General features: G+C 34.8%; 1 long non-coding RNA gene across 1 annotated transcript; it reads left to right on the forward strand.

Annotated features, from left to right (window-relative positions):
* The first annotated feature begins 391 nt into the window (after positions 1 to 391).
* Positions 392 to 10,657, forward strand: LOC128558664 (uncharacterized). Its single transcript, XR_008371794.1, has 4 exons — positions 392 to 554; positions 3,876 to 4,308; positions 6,091 to 6,206; positions 7,874 to 10,657. It is a non-coding gene; the product is annotated as an uncharacterized LOC128558664 (long non-coding RNA).
* Positions 10,658 to 10,940: the final 283 nt, after the last annotated feature.

Below are 10,940 nucleotides of genomic sequence, written 5' to 3' on the forward strand. Positions count from 1 at the left end.
TAAAAGTATTTAAAAAGTCATTTATTTTGTTTGATTTCGACATAATTGCTAGTCTTGCGCAACTGAGATAGACAAATTGTGGTAATAATTGTGCTTATATTCATATGATTCCTTAGGAAAAAATGTTTATTCAGTTTATACTTACACTAAAATAATGCTGTCTTGGTTGGGCAACCAGGATAAGGAAATCAAATTTTACAAATACTGCCAGTGACAAGGTGATGTGTATTAAGAACTGGCTGAATACAAACAAGTATAAATGATCACCTGATAAAGTTTTGAATGAATTCATTAATTGACCAATATCTGATGGCCATTGTAGAGCTGAAATACTAATGAAAAAATTGTACAACACCAGTCAACAATAGATAAATTCATGTTTACAGCACAAAAGAAGCAATACCAGGAAATATGTGACATTCGTCAGCCAGGTAGTCATTTACTCCAAGCGGCAAAGTTAGAGACTGTCTGACACCGAAATACTCATTCTTGGAAAAGGAGTGGAATGTTTTGTGCTGTGGACACTGCAGAATTGTGGATTTGAAAGTTAACTTGTAGGTATCATTTTTTTTTACAACTGCATTAGTTTCAAGGGAGGCACTTCTCAGATTATTAAATAACAAAAATTGTTCCTTTGAAAAGAATGCCAATTTGTATTAAAAAAGGGAACAGTTGTCCTTTGTAAATGAATGCCATTGTAAAGATAGATAAACAATGCTAAATGTTTCACTTTACGAAATCACACTCGCACGCTATTGCAATCATCAACAAACATTGAATTTCTGAATGGTGAGTTTAAAGGCGTTTCTGTCCGAAGTGGAGCCCTTAGCAGCTTTCCGGATCAATGTTATATCAGTATACTGACACTTGTTTCGTAGTAATAACATGTTTCATGCTTCATTTCAATGTAAACAATTCTATCTATGATTTGTTGTTGTTTGATTTTGTTCTCAAGGTCAGAAACTTGATCATGAGTGAAGTGAACTATTAGCTTGCATTCAAGAAAGGTTATGTATTGAACACACGGTTTTGACGCATTGGCGTCAGTTAGTTCAGTTTGTGTATGCAGTGGTCACTCAGTAAAATTGTGGAATGATATAAATTTAACGACTTGTTCACTTGATAACGACTTACATTGCACAGGTTTCATAGCTATTCTTTACAATTTGCCTGTTTTTGACTTAAGAAATTTGTGAGTTGTAGTAGCTGTTTCTCGGTCCACTAATGAATGATGTAAACATACAACTTGCTTCTTTTGATGATAGCATTTGGGTCCATAATCCATTTGAGCTGTTGACCAGTCATAGCATGTGTCCTCTGAACTCCGGTTTCTATTAGATTTTAGCTGATATGATTTATTTTAAAATTCTGACAGAACGGTCCTTGATGCTCGTTAAGTTTGTTGCACAACAATTATATACTTGGCCCTTTGAGTAACTTAGAATTAATATTAGATTATGCGTTAACAGACTGTGATGTAAGGCGTAAAAAAAATGTTTGTTTGGTATTACAACCGACCTAATTTTTGGTTCGACCCTAATGATTATCACTTGAGAATATTTTTTCAACTTTTGACAAAAGCTTGAGAAAGTACTTAGCTTAACAGTCATGATGTAAAATCACCTGTACATGCAAAAAGCATAACACCTTTATTTTGTTCTTTTTAACACAAGAATGATTTCGAAAGTCTCCCTTTTAAAGAATTATTCCAAAATTTTTTCGACCTCATTTCCTATTTTTTGGTTTGGAAATGAAGTTTTTTTTTTAGCGTAACGGCTTTAATTTCAAACTTTTTACAGCTAACTCAAGATAAGGGGTTTCAAATGTTGATGGACTTCATAGAAAATCGTGCAACACTTGTTCACCATCATAAGTTGACCCTGTAAAGCAAGAAACACAACTCCGTCCTGCTTTTTGCAAGATTTATGGCCCCTTTTGGACTTAGAAAATATCAGATTTCTTGGTTAAGTTTTATGTTTAGGTCAACTTTTTCTCTTAAACTATCAAAGCTATTGCTTTGAAACTTGCAACACTTGTTCACCATCATAAGCTGACCCTGTACAGCAAGCAACATAACTCCATCCTGCTTTTTGCAATAATTATTGCCCCTTTTGGACTTAGAAAATCATTTTCTTGGTTGAGTATTATGTTTAAAGTCAACTTTTCTCATAAACTATCAAAGCTATTGCTTTAAAACTTGCAACAGTTTTTCACCATCATAAGTGGACACTGTACATCAAGAAACATAACTCTATCCTGCTTTTTGCAAGAATGATGGCCCTTTTTAGACTTAGAAAATCATGGGTAGGACAATATTTTTATTACACAAAAAAAATCAGATGAGCGTCAGCACCCGCAAGGCGGTGCTCTTGTTTCTTTACAAATGGCATTCATTTTCAAAGGGAGACAACTTTTCTCAAAGATTACTTAAAATAATCGGAAAAAATTGTTTCCCTTTGAAAATGAATGCCATTTGTATTTAAAATAATCGGGAACAGTTGTCTCCCTTTGTAAATGAATGCCATTTGTAAAGAAATAAAGATAAACAATTGCTGAAAACTGTGTTCCACCTTGTTATGCGAAATTTCACCACTCGCACGCTATTGCAAATGCATCAAAACAAACATGTGCAACTGTTCTTTGAAAATGGTGAGTTTTTAAAGGCGTTTAACTGTCCGGAAGTGGAGCCCCTTTAGGCAGGCCTTTTCCGGAATTCAATGTTTATATCAGTATACTGACACTTGTTTCGTAAAGTAATATACATGTTTTGCATGCTGTTCAATTTTCATGTCAAACAACTCTTTCTATGATTTGGTGTTGTTTGATTTTTGTTTCTCAAGGCCTCCATCGAAACCTTAAATCACTATATATGTTAGCAAGTGCACTTATTAGCTTAGCTATTCAAAGAAAAGGTATAGCTATTGAACACAGCCGTTTGACTGCATTGGCGTCCCAGTTAGTTAAGTTTGTGTATGCAAGTTGGTACCTCAGTAACCAATTGTAGGAATAATATAAACTTTACACACTTGTTCACTATGATAAACTGACTTACATTGCACATGTTTCATAACTATTTTACTTTTTACAAAATTATGCCCCTTTTTTGACTTAAGAAAAAATTTGGTGAAGGTTTGGTATGTAAGCTGTTATCTCGGTACCCACTAATGGTAATTGATCTAAACATCACACACTTGCCTTCTTTCATGAGTTGATATGCATTGTATGGGTTCCATAATCCTGTTTTGCATTTTGACAAGGCTGTTGAACAGTCAAGCATTGCTGTCCTCTGATAGCTCCGGTTTTTCGTATTTAAGATTTTAGACGTGATATGGATTTTATTTTAAAATGTTTCGGGAACCAAGAGACGGTCCTTGATGCGCTCTGTTAAAGTAATTATGTTGCAACAAACAATTTAATATACTTTGTTCTATTGAAAGTAACTTGAATATAGAATTACTATGTAGTAGTTTATAGCAGTTAAACAGGACTGTTGATGATAAGGCGTAAAAAAAAATGTTTGTTTCTGGTATTACAACCGACCCTAAATTTTTGGTTCGACCCTAAATGATTTTATCGCCTTGGAGAATATTTTTTTCAACTTTTTGACAAAAAGCTGCAAAAAGGTACTTTTTATGCTTTAAACATGGTCAGTGATGTTAAAAATCACCTTACTGATGCTCTAAAGGCATAACACCTTTATTTGTATTCATTTTTTAACACAAAAATGATTTCCGAAAAGTCTCCCTTAATAAAAAATAATTCCAAAATTTTTTTTTTCCGACCTACATTTCCTAATTTTTTTTAGCATGTTACTGGAAACGAAGATCTTTTTTTTTTAAGGCGTAACTGGCTATCAAATTTTCAACTTTTTACAGCTCGCACCTTCTATATGACTAAGGTGTATAATACAGTAGGAAAGTTGTCAAGAGTGTCGTTAGCCATTGGACATGTGGTACATACAGTTAGTGGTGGAGAAATGGACCTGGTTAGCCATTGGACATGTGGTACATACAATTAGTGGTGGAGAAATGGACCTGGTTAGCCATTGGACATGTGGTACATACAGTTAGTGGTGGAGAAATGAACCTGGTCAGCCATTGGACATGTGGTACATACAATTAGTGGTGGAGAAATGGACCTGGTCAGCCATTGGACATGTGGTACATACAATTAGTGGTGGAGAAATGGACCTAGTCAGCCATTGGACATGTGGTACATACAATTAGTGGTGGAGAAATGGACCTAGTCAGATAGTTGGACAATAAATGTGTATGAAACGATCACCATGGTGCTTGTCTAATGGAAAGGGTGAGTGATGTAAAGGTTATTTAGCAGACACAAATATATACCCCTGTAGAATATATTGTGGGGGTGGTGGGGATAACACAATGTACCCCTGTAGAATATATTGTGGGGGTGGTGGGGATAACACAATGTACCCCTGTAGAATATATTGTGGCGGGATGGGGATAACACAATGTACCCCTGTAGAATATATTGTGGCGGGATGGGGATAACACAATGTACCCCTGTAGAATATATTGTGGGGGGATGGGGACAACATAATGTACCCCTGTAGAATATATTGTGGCGGGATGGGGATAACATAATGTACCCCTGTAGAATATATTGTGGGGGGGGTGGGGATAACACAATGTACCCCTGTAGAATATATTGTGGGGGTGGTGGGGATAACACAATGTACCCCTGTAGAATATATTGTGGCGGGATGGGGATAACACAATGTACCCCTGTAGAATATATTGTGGCGGGATGGGGATAACACAATGTACCCCTGTAGAATATATTGTGGGGGGATGGGGACAACACAATGTACCCCTGTAGAATATATTGTGGGGATGGGGACAACACATCATACCCCTGTAGAATATATTGTGGGGGGATGGGGACAACTCGATGTACTCCTGTAGAATATATTATGGGGGATGGGGACAACTCAATGTACCCCTTTTGAATATGTCGTGGGGGTTTGGGACAACACAATGTACCTCTGTAGAATATAAAATATTTTCACTTGTTATTGTTAGTCTCAGTTTTGTTACTTTATTTTTGTTGTTGACTTGTTTGATTTTGGTTATTATCCCCCGACGAAAGCTGGAGGGGTATAGTTTTGGCATTGTCTGTCTGTCCATCTTTCCGTCCGTCCGGAGCCATATCTAGGAAATGGTTGGGAATATTTATTTAAAACTTCATATACATGTTCACCACTATGAGTTCTTGTGGCCCGTCAAGTTTCAGTCAGATTGCCCAAGTAACACCAGAGTTATGGCCCTTAGAAGTTTCTAGTGTAAACTATATAGGGTACTATAAATATGGCAATTTCTGCATCATAACTTGATATATTTGACCTAGAACTATGAAACTTAAACAGAATTTGGATCACCATAATGTTAATTAGGGGTCACCTGACTGTGTCCTTGACCTACTGACCTACTTTCTTGTTTTTAGCTTACCTGAGCACAAAGGTCTGCAATGTTTAAAATTTTGCTTGCCATAGAAATGATATCCTGTTGGTTATGAACAGTCACCCTCTGGATTATCACTGAGCACAGTTATTATTAGCAATAACACAGATCTGATTAAGTATTGCATATGTTCTCTTTCACTCAGGTGAGTGATATAGGGCCATCATGGCCCTGTCTTTTTTACAAACTGTTGACCAGTGATTAATATGAGGAGAATTATAGTCTCTACTTAATTAATGGCTTACCAGTCAATAGTCAGAACTATTGCCAGAAATAAATTTTCACACTTACATTCCTAAAGTTTTGACTTACATTTGTATTTGCCTAGAATGAATACAGACTGGTCATACAACATCAAACTGTTGACCTACACTTTATGTAAGGACTGGTGTTATAGTATCACCAGTGTTAACAACATCCATGTAGAGAAAATTGATCACTGCAAAGGGCAGATTTCTCTCAAGTAGATCTGTATCATCTTTTCTTAGGCTTTTTTTTACAAAGATTGCAACTAACTTAAGATATAGCTGGTAAATTTTCTGAAGTGGAGCATACAGAAATTGATTATTGCAACATAATATATTTTCTTGAATTTCCTTTACAGGAATTGGCCAAAAAGGATGTTGATACTGATACAACTTCCTCGTAGCAACTTCAGTCCTACAGATTTATATGGGGAGGCAATAATTATCGCTGTTGACCTAGAAAGGATTGACCTAAGTAAGTTGCTTCTGATGCTCTTTAGCTCACCTGAGCCAGAGGCTCAGTTTGAGCTTTTGTGTTTGCTCACTGTCTGGCGTCCGCCCGTTGTCCATCTGTCCATACTTCCCTTTAAACAACATCTCCTCCTAAACCACCAATACCATTTTGAAGAAACTTCACGAAAATCCTGAAGGCTTTAAAGTTGTTCAAACATTGTTTCCATCCCAGAACTTGTTGAAAGAAAAATTCAAAATTTGTTTCAAACCACATGGCCTAGGTCTTTGAAATTTGGTTGTACATCATCAGTCGGCCTCTCAGTCCCGAGGTCAGTTTTAATAGACTTGTATAGGAAGAAACTACCCAAAAACTAGGCTTTTGATATTTGGTATGTTGCATGCCTTGTGGTCTCTACCAAGTTTTCAAATTATTACCTGTGGGTGAAAAGAGGTCCTGCGTGGAGTTTTTGACATAGACTATATAGGAAAAGATTTAAAATTCTTCTCGTCTGAAATTGCAAGGCATAGGCTTTTGATATTTGGTATGTTGCATTGTCTAGTGGTCCTCTACCAAGATTATTCAAATTATGACCCCAAGTTGAAAAGAGGCCCTACCCAGCGGGGTCCCAGGTTTTACATAGACTTAATATATAGGAAAAAAATTTGAAAATCTTCTTGTCTGATGCTGCAAGGCATAGGCTTTTGATATTTGGTATGTTGCCTTGCCTAGTGTTCCTCTGTCAAAATTGTTCAAATTATGCCCCTGGGGTGAAAAGAGGCCCTGCCCTGGGGTCCCAAATTTAACATAGACTTATAAAGAGGAAAAAAATCTTGTCAGAAAGTTCAAGGCCTAGGCTTTTGATATTTGGTATGTAGCTTTACCTAGTTGATCTCTTAACAAGACTGTTCAAATTATGCCCCTGGGGTGAAAAGAGGCCCCACCCTGAGGGTCATTTGTTATTCGAGTTATATAGGAATAAATGCTTCAAAAATTATCAGATCATATTTCCTAGACTGTTTAACTATAATTACCTGATGACCCCATGTGTTTTGGGGTCACTTGACTCACCTTGACCTACTGACCTACTTTCTTGGTTTTTTTTTAAGATAAACCTTGAAATTTTGATGACATTTACAGTTTTGCACACCGATTTTACAACTGACTTTCAGTGACCATGAATGTGACCTACTTTCTAATATTTTAGCATCAGTTTGCCATTTTCAATATGTGGCTCATATTACTCAAGTGAGCGATTCAGGGTCATCATGACCCTCTTGTTTAAGCTTTAGCAAAGAAATTTGTTCAAGCAAGCAACTTAACTCAAGTGGGCCATATAGGGCCATCATGGCCCTCTTGTTTTCATTCATTACAGTATCAAATGAATGGATATGCAGTGTGTGTTAGTCATAGTCAAAGCTTCTAGGGCTTATACTATAACTATTTTAGTAGCATTGTGTTTTGGTGGAGTTAACATTTAATATTTTGTTTCATAGCTTTATATACATGTAATTGATTTTCAGTTGATGGAAATTCATTGGTTTTCAACCAATTAAAGAAATAAAACTTGTTTCTGCTTTTAAAGATTAGTCTGTTTTGAATTTTATACATTTTGTCTAAGCGCTTGTCGGTTTTACACATAGTTTATTTTAGAGTGATATACAGTAAATTGAGATATTTCTTTTATGTAGTTCAATATGGGAAGATGCCACATGTCACATGAAGCCGCATACCACAACAAATCGCTGTAGCACAGATATCTATGTCACACCTAAAAAGGAAATTTCACCAGAGGCACAAAGGATCACCAGGATTGCATGGAATATTCAGACATGATGACAATAAAAAGCACAATAGTCCAACACATCTGTACCTGGAATTAAGTCGACTGTAGAGAAATTGTATTCTTGGCTTGAAAAGATCCTAAAGTGATTTTGTTAGCCCGTTGTGGAAGGCAATTTGATTTTCCAGTTCTTGTCTCAGCTCTACTGTGCACAAAAATAACTAGGACATTATTCAGCTGAGTTTCTTCTAAAAAGTATTCTTTTACTAGTGTTCAAGAAACTGTACCCTAAACAGTCGTACTTGCTATGACACTACTTGGTATCCGGTACCATGCCTATAACTGACAGACAGACAAATTTACTATGAAAAACTGGGAAGGCCTGCCAAGGGTTTTCATATGTTAAAAAAAAATTCAAGCAATGATGTACACTCATGATAAATTTGGTACCAAAATGTTCATTATCTTAAGTAGAAAATGACAATTGTAATTGGAAGTTTGAATTGTATTATTTTACGCTATATTTAAGAAAATTAATATATTTTAAACTTGTAAATTTTATCATTTGTTAAAATGTTATATTATAGTTTTAAGCCTTAATGCCCTCTTTTTACAATCTGCCTAAAGAAACACTTTAGTTATTCTTGTTTATTATTTAGCCATTTCCTTGATTAAAAATACACAACAAAATTCAAGCTCAAGACTTTCCAAGGTTGACAAGTTATTACTTTCTTTGATTTTGCTTAAGTTTGTTAATTATTGTTAAACACTTTTGTTCAGAATTTATTAAGGTGTATAATGTTATCTTTTAATAGTAAAGTAAGGAGAAGACAACCTTTACTGTAAGCTAATATAGCTTTCTGTCCAATGCCTGAAACATTTTTTGTAAATATTTCATGACTTCCTGAATAAAGATGTATAATTTAAAACTATAAGTAAAGTATATAAACCCCAAACTTTTAAGGTGCGAGAAGACAAAATTTCATTTCAACTCTTGTAAAAAATTAACTTTGTGATATTTTTCTTAGTGATAAGTTTCTCAGTGATAACTAGACATTTAATTTTATATCTGTGTAGATTTTTGTACAGTTAATTCAGCTGTATACAAGACAATATTTATGAAGATTTTTTTTTATGTTTTAAGCTACCTAATTATTTATATAAGAGAAAACTGTTAAATTTTAATTACTTCATAAGTGTACATGTAAATCCTGTTTCACTATACAGTACAACCTCTGAAGAGCAACACCCTTTTGGGGATACAAATATTGACTGTTGTGTAGAGGTTGTTGTCTTGAGAGGTAAATTTGATAATATATTTATTCAGCTTAGGGAAATTTTGATGATGTTGTTATAGAGGTTTTTGCTTAAGAGAGGACTGCTCTGAAGAGGTTGTACTATACTTACATATTATTGAGAGCTAAGGGACTCCATTTGAAATAAGCAGTATTGTAACTTTCATGGTTTATCCAAGGCGGAAAGATCGTCATTTTTTCCTGATATTTATGTATTAGCTTTATTACACTTGTAAAGTACAAACATAAAAGGGTTTACTACATATTTATTAATTCTAATATTTTTGATTTCTGGACCACTTTGTATTTCTGTTATAATTGGATCTTATATCTGAATAAAATTGAATTGAATTGAACTGAACTGAATTCTGATCTGGAACCAAACTGAACTGAACTGAATTCTAAACTGAACTGATTTCTAAACTGGAACCAAACTGAACTGAACTGAATTTTAAATTGAACTGAATTCTAAACTGGAACCAAACTGAACTGAACTGAATTCTAAACTGGAACCAAACTGAACTGAACTGAGTTTGAAACAGAAACTGAACTGACTTTTGGACTGTTACTGAATGAACTGAATTTTGAACTGCAACTAAACTGAACTGAACTGAATCTGAAACAGAAACTGAACTGAACTGAACTGAATATAGCTGGGTAAAAAACTACAGTACAGCTTGCATTAAGAGACCACCAAAAGGAAGGAAAAAACATGTTCTCTTTATGCAACATAGTTTGTTCTTTGATATCATAAAAAAGAAACTGAAAAGGTGGTCTCTTAAGGTTTAGCAGTATATCACAAAATAACAGATTTTTTTAGTAAATGAACAGCACCTTGACGCACAACTTATCTGTCCAATGCATGCTTTACTGTTCTGCCCCGAGAGTTGGATAGTTAAAATATTCTTAATGAGTTGCCCCCCTTTGAATAAGAATGTCATTTGTAAAGAAATAAATGTAAACAATTGTCAAAAACGATGTTTACCAAGTTATGTAAAGTTTAAACACTCGCACGATGTTGCAAATGCATCAAAATGAAGACATGTAACAGCTTTTTCAAAATGGTGAGTTTTTAAAGGCGCTGAACTGTCCAGAAGTGTGGCCCCTTCTTGCAGTCCCTTTCCGGAATTCAATACATACATTAATAAATTGACAATGGTTTTGTAGAATAATATAAATGTTTTGTATGCTGTTAAATTTTCATGTAAAACAATGCTTTCTTTCAATGATTTGATGACGTTCGAACTTTTTTCTCCGAAACATGGACCTATACCTTAATGCAAGAAGCCTCTAAATCAAATGTACTTTATGAAACTTATTATGCTTTTGTGCTGCAGATTTTGTAATGTAGTTTTGTTTTGTCTATGATGATTTCTCTAAATAAACTTTAAACATTTTTTCTCTTATTTATTACAATATCTACAGTTGACAGATGCATATTAGTTCAAATAAAATGACATGAGATTTGTGTGCCATTTACCAGTCCATTTACTTTTGCTAATACTAAGTCATCATTTTCATCAAAATTTCCAGTAATCACCTCCTTTTTGAAGAGTATACTCATGATTTGATTAAGGTACTGTTCTTGCGTGGCTGTAATGGACAAAAAATTGTCTCCCACATCGCTGATTTACTGCTGCTGTCTGTCACAAATCTTGTCCGCAATCTTAAACATTTCTC

Source organism: Mercenaria mercenaria, chromosome 7 (genome assembly GCF_021730395.1).
Source record: "Mercenaria mercenaria strain notata chromosome 7, MADL_Memer_1, whole genome shotgun sequence".
NCBI lineage: Eukaryota > Metazoa > Mollusca > Bivalvia > Venerida > Veneridae > Mercenaria > Mercenaria mercenaria.